This window comes from Wasmannia auropunctata, unplaced genomic scaffold (assembly GCF_000956235.1).
Source record: "Wasmannia auropunctata unplaced genomic scaffold, wasmannia.A_1.0 LD336040.1, whole genome shotgun sequence".
NCBI classification, from domain to species: Eukaryota; Metazoa; Arthropoda; class Insecta; order Hymenoptera; family Formicidae; genus Wasmannia; species Wasmannia auropunctata.
The window spans coordinates 229,690-241,120 of NW_012026850.1; positions in this window are offsets into that span (position 1 = coordinate 229,690).

Sequence of the window (11,431 nt, forward strand, 5' to 3'; positions counted from 1 at the left end):
CTCCCGGTGGTGGAGAGAACGCCGCACGCCGCACTCGACTCCCACGGTTTCCCACCGCATCCCACCGCCGCCGCCGCTCGCCCCCTGTGCACCCATCGACCCCGCGACCACCTACTTCACGTCGGGGGCGCGAGTGGAATAAAGTGCCGCCCGGAGGGATGGTAAGGCCGCGCGACGACGCAAAAGGGAGAAGAGGGAGGAGGGAAATGGGGGGAGGGCGGGGGAGGAGGAACGGTACGAAGGGATGAAAGACGGGGACTAGGAGAGAAAGTATAATCCGCAAAGTTGCAGCGATCAAACAAGCGTCGAATTTGTTTTGTTTCTCTTTTTTTTTCCTATGCGCTCGACTGTTTTTTTTTCTATATATCCTTTGACAATCCCGATCTCGCGGTCTTTTTCTTTTTCTTCGACAAGTGAAAAAGAAGATTAGATGATTGTCGGTAGTATCGAGTAATAATCGCGCATAGAGTTCGCGGCTGCAAACTCGATGTTTCCCGCGGCCGTAATGTTTCGTATCTCGCTCCGCGGGAATCGCAGCGAGGACTCTGGGACCATCCGTCATTCCGCGTGTAATTTGATTTATGTCTGTCATGGCTTGCAAACGATGTTTCTTTCATGGTTGGTGCTGTCTAACCAACTATTGGAAGCGCAGCGGCTGTTTGGACGCTCTTTGCAGTTACGTCAGGTGAGCTCCACACTTTTCGACAAAAACCATAAAATAATCGTTATATTTTGATTATATAAAATTAAGGTCAGTGTTATATGTATTTTACTCAGCTTATATTTACGTTTCAAATGTCACGTGTATAACACCATATCAGCGGTGCGATAAGAAATTAAGTAAAACATATCTAGAATTTTTGTATCCTTTTTTTTCAAGTCAAGTTCACGTCTCGATGTATTGAATTTTTAACCGATATCGTATCAGTTTTCCGCAACTGCGACGTTAAGCAATCCAAATAAGTGCTTTTTTACATCTTTAATCACTTGCGTCATGATAACGCTCACCGTCATACATTTTTCCGCTCAGTTTTTAATTGTTTTGATGAACTTTTTGATGTTAATTACCGGTTATTTTTATTTTCGTAGAATCTCTAGACCATGAATAAGTGTTAAAAAGAGTAGGCAATCATACATTTTTATTTGCATAATTGCAAACAAGTAGTCAAAATTTATGTGTTCTTTTGAAAAAAATGCATTTTCTATTAAACTATTATCAACATAAAAACAACAATTTAGGCACTTATTTAGGACATCCTAAAATATTTTTTAGAATTTTTGTTAGATTTTTTCACCACGTTTTTTTATTATAAATATTAATAATCTCTGAAAATATGGAAAAATCAAAATTTTTCGGAGATTCTCTCAGACACGTATCTTCCTATCTTTAACAGTTGATTCCCTTCCTAAGCCGATTTCTTTCGCCCCCATATTTCCATTTTTTCATCCCCTTCTAAACGCTTATTTCTCATGGAGGTTTGGGGTGTTTGTGGTCTGTCCGTGTCATTTCATGTTTGCCGCCTGCCTGATTAACGTTCCGTTTGACATCTCAATTTTATACATTGACTCAAGGTACTGTTTTTACACGCTTTGTTTCGTGCTATAACGTCTTTTAATTATTTCTGTGCTTGTAAAAGATTCCCTATGATTATTTTAATCGGCATGTATAATAAGTTGCTTCTCCGATCCGACTCAATAAATTCAGGATAGTTTTTAAGATTCCAATACTAAGTTTGAAGCCTACTTTTACGTATGGGACACAGGGACAGAAACCTACACGCAAACTCACCAATGTACCGGATCGTATTACCGTGCGATCTTACAGCGAGCAATCGATAATTGATGTAATGTATTAACAAATTTTTGTATTTTACCCACTGGGGATGGCTCAATGCAGAGCCAAAATGTTTGAGTGTAAACTAATACCTATGTTAAACATACTTTAGTATCACAGCACTAAATTCTGTGCAAGGCTTAAACTAGCACTAGGCACTAGCCCTTCCTTTGATACTTCATTAATTTTGAATTATATGAGCCATTAGGATACTAATTATTAATCAATATTTTTTTCTGTAAATCCAAATAAGTTGTTTAAATATCTCTTATAATGGTGTTTTAGAGTTTTTTGGATCACTGAATTTTAATCTGAAATGTCAAAATTTACAAATTCCAAAATGGTGGAACCGATACGATGGATCAAAAACCAAATAATAGTCTTATTACTATATTAGTTTCTAGGTATTTTAGTTACTGATCTGAATCTGTTGCTTCTTAAATAATTTATTCCTATAAATAATGAAATACTAAATTAGATCAATAATAGATCAGCTGTTGAGCCAAGTTGAGTATACGTGCTAATAATATGTGTTGACTGCGGTGGTAAACAATCTTTAATATTATATAAATAACAATACATAACTTACATTATATGTCAACGTATTCGCTCGCAAATTATATTTGTTTGATGTTTTAACAAAAATTATTACCTTGTCTAGATTTTTTGGAAAGCGTCATCCTTATTGTTAGTCCATTTGTACTAGAAACCGTGTGACTTACAGATAGATATATGTTAAAATTTCCAGAATATCCAGAAATCATGTAACTGTGGAGAAAGAGCACACCAAGCAACAATCAAGATTGAGAATAAATAATTAAATAAATACATAAATAAATAGATAAATAATACTAATAATAATTAACGAGGCCGTAAACGAGCAAATTTCGTGGGTACTAATAAATATATTCCATTACTATTACAGTACTAACAAATATATTCCATTTATATCAAAATGTACAGATATCTACAATTGCAGAACCAGTTTCAACTTGATTGCAGTCTTTATCAGCCGCTAAACAATTGATACTTATACATGATTAATACATAATAATTACATAAAACAACTTTAAATAATAAATAAGTAAAACGCGGATATAGTTCATGTCAACGTAGTGTGTCAGTAATTAAAAATTGATATAACATTTCTATTACAGACGTTATGATGGGATGAAAGTGATTCTTAACACTGCCTCCTGCTTTATCACAGTAGATTAATTATCAGTGTCCCCATATTCTCTTTTTGATTAATTACGGATGAACAGAGGGACATGTTAAAGATGATGAAGATAAATTACGGATTGTCATTCGGGTTCATGACTTTGATGCTATGAATTATATTATATTGCGTTTTATTTTATTACTTCGTTGTCTTATATCAATTCTGACGATATGAGTATATTATATCGCGTTTCATTTTATTCATTATTGTATCAATTTTTAATTACTGACACACTACGTTGACGTAAACTATATCCGCATTTTACTTATTTATTATTTAAAGTTTTTTTATGTAATCATGTATTAAGAATTAATTGTTTAACGGCTGATGAAGACTGCAGTCAAGTCGAAACTGGTATCGCATTTATAGATGTCTGTACATCTTGATATAAATGAAATATATTTGTTAGTACACCCACGAAATTTGCTCGTTTACGGCCTCGTTAATTATTATTAATATTTGTCTTTGTAATTACAAGCGATATTTAGATTATAGATAAATAATGTATAAAAATCAATTTAATTATAAAATCATGAATATTATAATTGTAGTATAAAGATAAAATAAGGATAGTCATCTTAATAAAAGTGTGTGTAAAACAAAAAGTAAAAAACTATTAAAGGTAAAAATTGAATAAAGACTGTCAATATTAAAATTAAAATTAACTTACATTTACGGTTCGATTCTAAATTATAGATTGTGTCAAAAATTGATATTTCTAAGCTGTTAGTGTCACAATGTGAACAGTTACATGATTTTTGGATATTCAAATTTTAACTTGTATCTACTATAAGTCACACGGTTTCTAATACAAATGGACTAAGGATAATGCTTTCCAAAAGATCTAGATGACAAGGCAATAATTTTTGTTAAAACATCAGACAAATATAATTTGTGAGCGAATGCGTTGACGTGTAAGTCAAGTTGAATGTAAGTTTTGTATTTAATTCGTTATATTTCCATTGAGGACGACCGCTATGTAAAAAGGTCGAAATTTGGTATAATTTGTATATTAGTTATTTATATGATATTAAAGATTGTTTACCACCATAGTCAACACATATTATTAGCACGTACACCCAGCTTGGCTCAACAGCTCAATTATTGATCTAATTTGAATATAAGCCTCTTATAATTCATTAAATTTAAAATTGAAATACTAAATGTTTTACTAAACATTATTTGAATTATTGGTCCACCATATTGAATCGACCATTTTGAATTAAAAAATTCTGACTTCTGATTTGTAACACAGGTCTGCGAAATTAAGGATTCTGAAAGAAACAAATAGCAGAATAGTCATTTCCTAATTTTGGTCGCTAAATCCGAATCTACCAGAGAAAAATGTTTATTACATAAGATTTTTTAGATTTATGTGATAATATGGGCCAAAAACAGTAATTTTTGTTTTTCAAGGCGTTACTGTGGCTGACCAAATGTTTTTAATATTCTCTCAACGGCATCATAAAGCGTTATCTTTTATTTTTGATTTTGTTTATTCCTGTATGATTTTTTTCGAGTTATAAAGGCACAGAAGTATAGGAAGTTGAATTTTAAAATTTTTCAAAGTGAGAGAGTACATGTCATCAACTATTGTAGGCAACATCCCAAGATCAGGCATCTACTTAGTAAAGGCAAGATCAAACACTATCATGGGATTACTCAGCCAATGAAGGCAAGATCAGGAAGTCATCCAACCACTAAAGATAAGATCGAAGTGTCGGTACTTTCAATGTATTTTGTAATTCATCAAGTTACCGATTTTTCACTTATACTTTGGCAGTGCATAGCTTCATCGTCGAAAAGTTTTCATATTGAAACCTTCATAACTTGGCGAAAAAAAATCGTACAAGAATAAACAAAGTTGCTACTTAAAAGTAAAAGGTAGCGTTTTATGATGCCATTGAGAGAATATTAAAAACATAATTTGGTCAGCCATAGTAACGCCTTGAAAAGCAAAAATCATTGTTTTTGACCCATATTACCACATTTATTTCAAAAACCTAATGTAATGGTAATGAACATTTATTTTCACTGGTGAATTCGGATTCGGCGACCAAAATTATTTAAAAAATCACTATTCTGCTTATACTTGTTCTTTTTAGGACCCTTAATTTTGCCGACTTGTTCAGCGACCCAAAAAATCCCCGAGTACATAATTTAATCCATTATACAAAGAATCAGTCTGATACAAAAATTTGTGATACAAAAAATTAGTAGATTTAGCCTCTTGTTATGTTATCAATATAGATTTTTATGTAAAATATAATTAAATAGAATTATCAAACAACATAAAGGATTAAAAATGATGAGCCTTAAAGGCTCATCATCGATGTCTGATTTTCATATGATATTTTGTTTTACACGCATTCCCTATGTATTTATTATAATTAATAACGGTCTTTTATTACCGTTCGCTTTTATAATAAAATGAAACCTCAAAGCATAACGATATTCCAAACTCGCCTTGTATAACAACGTTCGGGAGATATGACATTGTGAGTGCTGTACGTTAATAATACGCAAAACGGCCGGGAATGAATATGAAAATTGGGAATGTTATGACGTCAGAAAGCTCCCCGTGTTGCAAATTCGTGAAATCGCCCCGCGGTCATTGCGGTTGGACCTTAAGTCCACTTTATGTGTGCACGGGTGTACATAAGTGCAGCATTCCAAAATCTGGCGAGAGGAGGGTTAACTTATCTCGTGGATTGTTTTTAGCGGCTATGTACGACCGCACAAATCTTCCCTCATAATTAATTCTTATTAAATAGACTTAAGGCTTAGAAAAAAAATGATACAAGAGAAATAGTACAGATTCTAAAGATGAATGAAATAAAACAAGGAAAAAACAAAAATTTCGATTGTCTAATTATAATTTACTTATATCTCTCGTAAGTCAATAAAAAACATAATTTGGTCACCCAGAACTCGTGCTTTGAAAATGGCAAAAGTCACTGTTTTTGGCTCATATTATCTCAAAAATCTGAGTGATGGACGTTTTTTATTGGTGGATTCGAATTCAGCGACCAAAGCTACGTAGGAAATCGTAATTAGTAAATTGAAACGAAATAACTTTTTTCTCCCGCAAGAGATAAATCTACGTAAATATTCTCAATTTCCATAATACTTATAGTATATAATATTTCCGTAATCCATTTATATAGTACTTGTAACTTTATAGCATTTATAACTATTTACTTTTTAAAATTCTTAAATAGAGATTATAAAATAAATTTACTTTCTAAAATTCTTAAATAGAGATTATAAAATTTCTTTTATATTTTATATATATATAAATGTATGAAAGAGAGAGTGCACATGTAAAAATAAATATTACACCACGTTGAAAATGCTCCTCGACAACTTGGCTTCTCGTCAGTTTTATAAAGTGCCCATAACGAAAAATATCCCAAATAGCGTTATTTTATTTCATATATGTACTGTTTATATTCCAGGTCCCTTAACCTCCTTTTCCTGTTTTGAAACGTAAAACTGCTGTACACTACACGAAATTTTATCCACATAGCAGATAAAAACAGGTTGGCCAGAGAGCGAGATTGGTCAATACATTGAAAATATTTGAATTTGGTGAAAATGCAACAGATATTTTAAACTTTTTTTCAGTTGCCATTTTAGTGAAAAATTGCGGTAAGAATAAACGAGTTATGCTAACTATAAAATTGCATCAATCAATTTACCTGAATTCTGTATGTATTTTACATCGAAATTTGTTCTATAAATTTAAATTGTTTGTATGTACCTACTCTAGTTTTTCGCACAGTTGCGTAAAATATTCGCCTATCGAGGTGAAATAATTTCTTAATGTTAAATGTACACAAGTATTACATATATACATATTTCTATTGTTAGAATAATTATTATTTCAATTAGTGATAGCGCACATTAATGCAAGCATATTTAAATAGGCATTTAAAGTTTATATAAATGTACACATAGTCGATTTTTAAAAGACCTATTTGAAAGCAACAAAATTCGAGCAACATTTCTGATAATTTTCTTTCATTTAGTAATACAAATTCCACGCGAGAGTCAAAATTATGACATTCTATAAATTGCTCGACTTTCAATGCCAATGATTTTACCGCAAAAAATTTATCGCGATCGAGGACAAGAAAGCGTGGCTGATTATCGTATTAGGGAAAATAATGCCCGATAAAATAAATATGATGCTACTTCGTAGCGCAGAAATTCCCCGATTTTCAGAGAGGATTTTATTCTCAGCTTGATAGCGAATGGATTCGTGTCACGGGAGGACGGGATTTATCGACGCTGAAAATTCACCGCCGCGCCACGCACTACAACTAACGACAACAATTATACGAAAAGTTGCCAACATGTCAAAAATGAGCGACACAAGGGATTGTTATCGCGTGCTGCGTACTGCATGTTTGATGAACGTTAATCGAAATGTTGAATCGAATGTGTGTATCCAATCTATCAGCGTATAGGTATTCGTTCTCTCAGCACATCCTACATAACAAATAATCTCTCGTACAGGTACTTTGCAGTCAATATAGGTATATTCTGACATAAATAATGGAATAAAACTGTAAAAACGTAAAAATAAATTGAATACAATCAATTAAGATTTTGCGAAGTTACGCGTTAGACCAATTGTAAGATGGATTAATGAGTAACTAGCCAAGAGAGATAACATCTTTTTGATTAAATTCTTTTTCTTCTCTTTGAAAAAAAATATTTTCAAATAATTTAAATGAGAAAATAGGCTCCCAAGAATAAATCAAACATAATAAAGTTAAAGCCTATGGGAGCTAACACGGATGTTGGTGTGTAATAATTTTTACAATATCCAGCGCAAACTGCGTGCCGCATATTTGTTGGCCTTGAAACACAGTTTATTACATGAGGCCGGAATTTACTTGTAACAATTAAATCGACCAGCAATTTAATTTCTTTAATGCTAATGTGCATCTATAAGAATCCCCACTCTCCAAATCTGTAAAGAAATTTATTGCGAAAAACATCATCTCAGCCGAGAATCGAACTCGGATCTTCCTGCTTAAATATTTTCATTGCACACTTCATTTTAGATGTCAAGTTTGAATCTTAGAAATTGTTTAGAAAGTGCAATCAAAAAGAAAAACAGTAATGTAAGTAATAAATTAAAGATGCTTCTGAGCAGATGTCCCTAATTATTTATGATGGAGGCTTATTTTGCCACACTTTTGGCAAACTTTAACAATGACTCGATCAAGTTCTATTGTACATGCTTACATAGGTCTACACTAATTTAAGAACTTATGATTTTTCTTCTTTTTAGCTATATTGTTTATGTATTTTTTTTATATTTTCTATGTTCAATGTAAGAAATGACATTTTTTTACTTTAAGCGAACTGTCTGAAATTTGGAATAAAATTTGCAACTGATTCTCATTAAATCATAGATATGGACATGTATGAGTCGATATTTGAGGTCTGAACTTATTCTTTATGAATTTTCATCTTCGAGAATGCCGCTTCACACACATATGTTGGGCCAAACATTATATACAGTTTTATGGTTAAGATTTCTTTTAGTTTTAAGTATTTACTACTTGCAAACATATTTAATTCAGAATTGTTCGCATTGAGAAATATTAGGAACTTGGGTATACATTTTTTCATTAAAGTGAAAGTCTCATCGAAGTCTATAAAAAAATGTACACGAAAAGCACGATTTTGTTAAAATATTTAAAAATTTAGCTGGATACAAATCTGAAAATAATTTTGTTGGACAATATCAAATAATTATGTAGAACGCTTAAGCATGAGCAATGTTGCAAAAAGTTTTGACATTCTGACAACCACCTGACTTAAACGTTCTACGTAATTATTTGAATAATGCAACAAAATTTATTTTCGGATCTGTACCTAGTTAAATTTTTAGATACTTCAACAAAACCGTTCTTTTTTCGTGCAGTGATCTGTGAACTGAATACGATCTTGCCGTTTTGACACCTGTTTTATTGTTGGATGATATGTTTAACAAAAGACAGTTTAGAATAGACAGTTCTAGAATAAAATAAGTACAGTTTATGATGCTCATTCTTTTTCCATGCTTTGTAACATGTGCGCAGAAATAAATTTTTATTGTGATGAAAGAGAAAGAGTATTATTAATATCTCAATTTTGTAAGGAAATAATTACGATATTGGAAATGCAATATCGAATAAAACAAACAATTAATACACGATTAGAATTTTTCATTATATTTTACTTTATAGCAAAGATCACATCGTCGTTTTCGAATATTATTATTCAGAAATACATATAACCTATAACCTATACACACTAAGAAGATTTAATTGTGATAGACGTAAAATGAAAGAAATTATAATAAAAATTAATTTTTTTCTTTTAATTGTTTATGTCTATACGGAAACTTATTGTTAAATCAATGAAAAAGCAATTATATGTAATATAAAAAACATTATTAAAATTTAGTCAGGCCACGGCAAGTTTTGATGACAGTGTTGCATCTATTCTGCATATTATCAATCTTTTTATCTTTACCAGTAAAAAATTACCAACTTTAAAAATATTAGTGAGTATGTTCAATTTTATATAATGAAAATTTCTTTAAAATATATACTTTCAATCTAATACTGTAAGGTATCACGAAAATCTGTTATGTGTCATTGAATAATGTAAATAACATAATTATTATATAATTATGCAAACAAAATAAAATTACGTATATTTTTGCTTGCTACTATATATACATATATATGTGACAGCAGAAAGTCGCTAAAACTAAATAACTGTTACTTTGTGACAAGTGGATAGAAAGAGAGAAATTAAACATATACATATGTTATAGAAGAAATCTGTAATTTTTATTATAGATTTCTTTTTAGATTTATTTTTATTAGCGTATAGTGCAAAAGAAATGTACATTATACATACGTCCACTTGTAAAAATAAATATTATAAAAAGGAATTTCAACTCGCTGGTTACATGACTTAATGATATATATGTTTTCGAAATAATGTTCACCTAAATTTGTACAATAATTAAGAGACGTTTTATTAAGTATATTTTTAAATTAATAATTGTAACTTCATTTCTTTATTGATAGAATTTTTCTTTCGTGCAGTAAATAACCGTTCATATACGAACATACTTCTAAACATTGACCACGCAAACAGTTTTCAACTTTGCCAAGTTTTTAACTTTTTGATATTTTTAATTTTTATCGATTTATAAATGCATGTATATTATTTTGTACTATATGCTAATGAAAATGATAAAAATGATTTTTTCTGCAGAACAGAGTTTATTTCATTCTGTTCATTTGTTACAAAATAAATTATTCAGTTTTAGTAATTTTCCAATAGTCCTACAATTCATATTATATCTCCTACTTTTAATCTTGTTGCTAAATGTTGTTTGAAAAAAAAATAGAAAAAAAATATCTTTTTGTTCTTTAAATTATGAAATTACAAATGACATATTTCATATATTTCTCTCTCTTTTTCTCTTTTTCTCTTTTCCCTGTCCTCCTCTTTTTTCTTCTCCCTCTTTCTTTTCCCTCTGTTTCCCCCCCCCCCCTCTCTCTTTCTCTCTTTCTCTCTTTCTCTTTTCATCCTCTCTCTCTTTAAATTTACATATATTCGAATAAATTCGGATTTAGATATCAAGTCACAAGTTAATTTTCTTTATAGAATTTTTTTGCAACGTATGTAACATTGAGAAAAAATATAGTCTATTATCATATATATATTTATGTATGTATATGTTTATTTATTGCAAAAAAATTTTAAATAATTTTTATCTATATTAATGAAATTATATTCTTTTTAAATAAGCAGTATAAGCATTTACTTTGTCACTCACAAATGTTTGAATAAAAATGTATTACGTGCAACCATTATCTTATATACTGTTACTAAAGCGTGAACGCGCACAAATTATTTTAATCTAAATACTTAAATTTTTAATCGTAATGCTCAAAGTAAACGTATTTTCATTCGTGCACATCGATCATTTCGTGAAAATCAATATAATCAGAAATAAATGTTGATATCACATATGCATATGGTAGGCTTATTGCGCAAACTTGCTCTTTTTGGCGGATATGTAAAGATATGCACATTTGTTACTTATAGCTTATAAAAATCTTGATAATTAAAAGATAGTTTTCAATAAACATAAACATTATAAATGCATACTCTATGTAGTAATACGATGAATTTCTTATCATAATTTCTCAGAAAATGACGCACAAACATTGTTGAAAACATGTTTTCCTCGAACGTTATAACTAAAAATTTAATTATCTTGACATATTTAATCGTTTTATTAATTATTATTAATACTTACAATTAAAATTCATATTTTAACAGAGAAC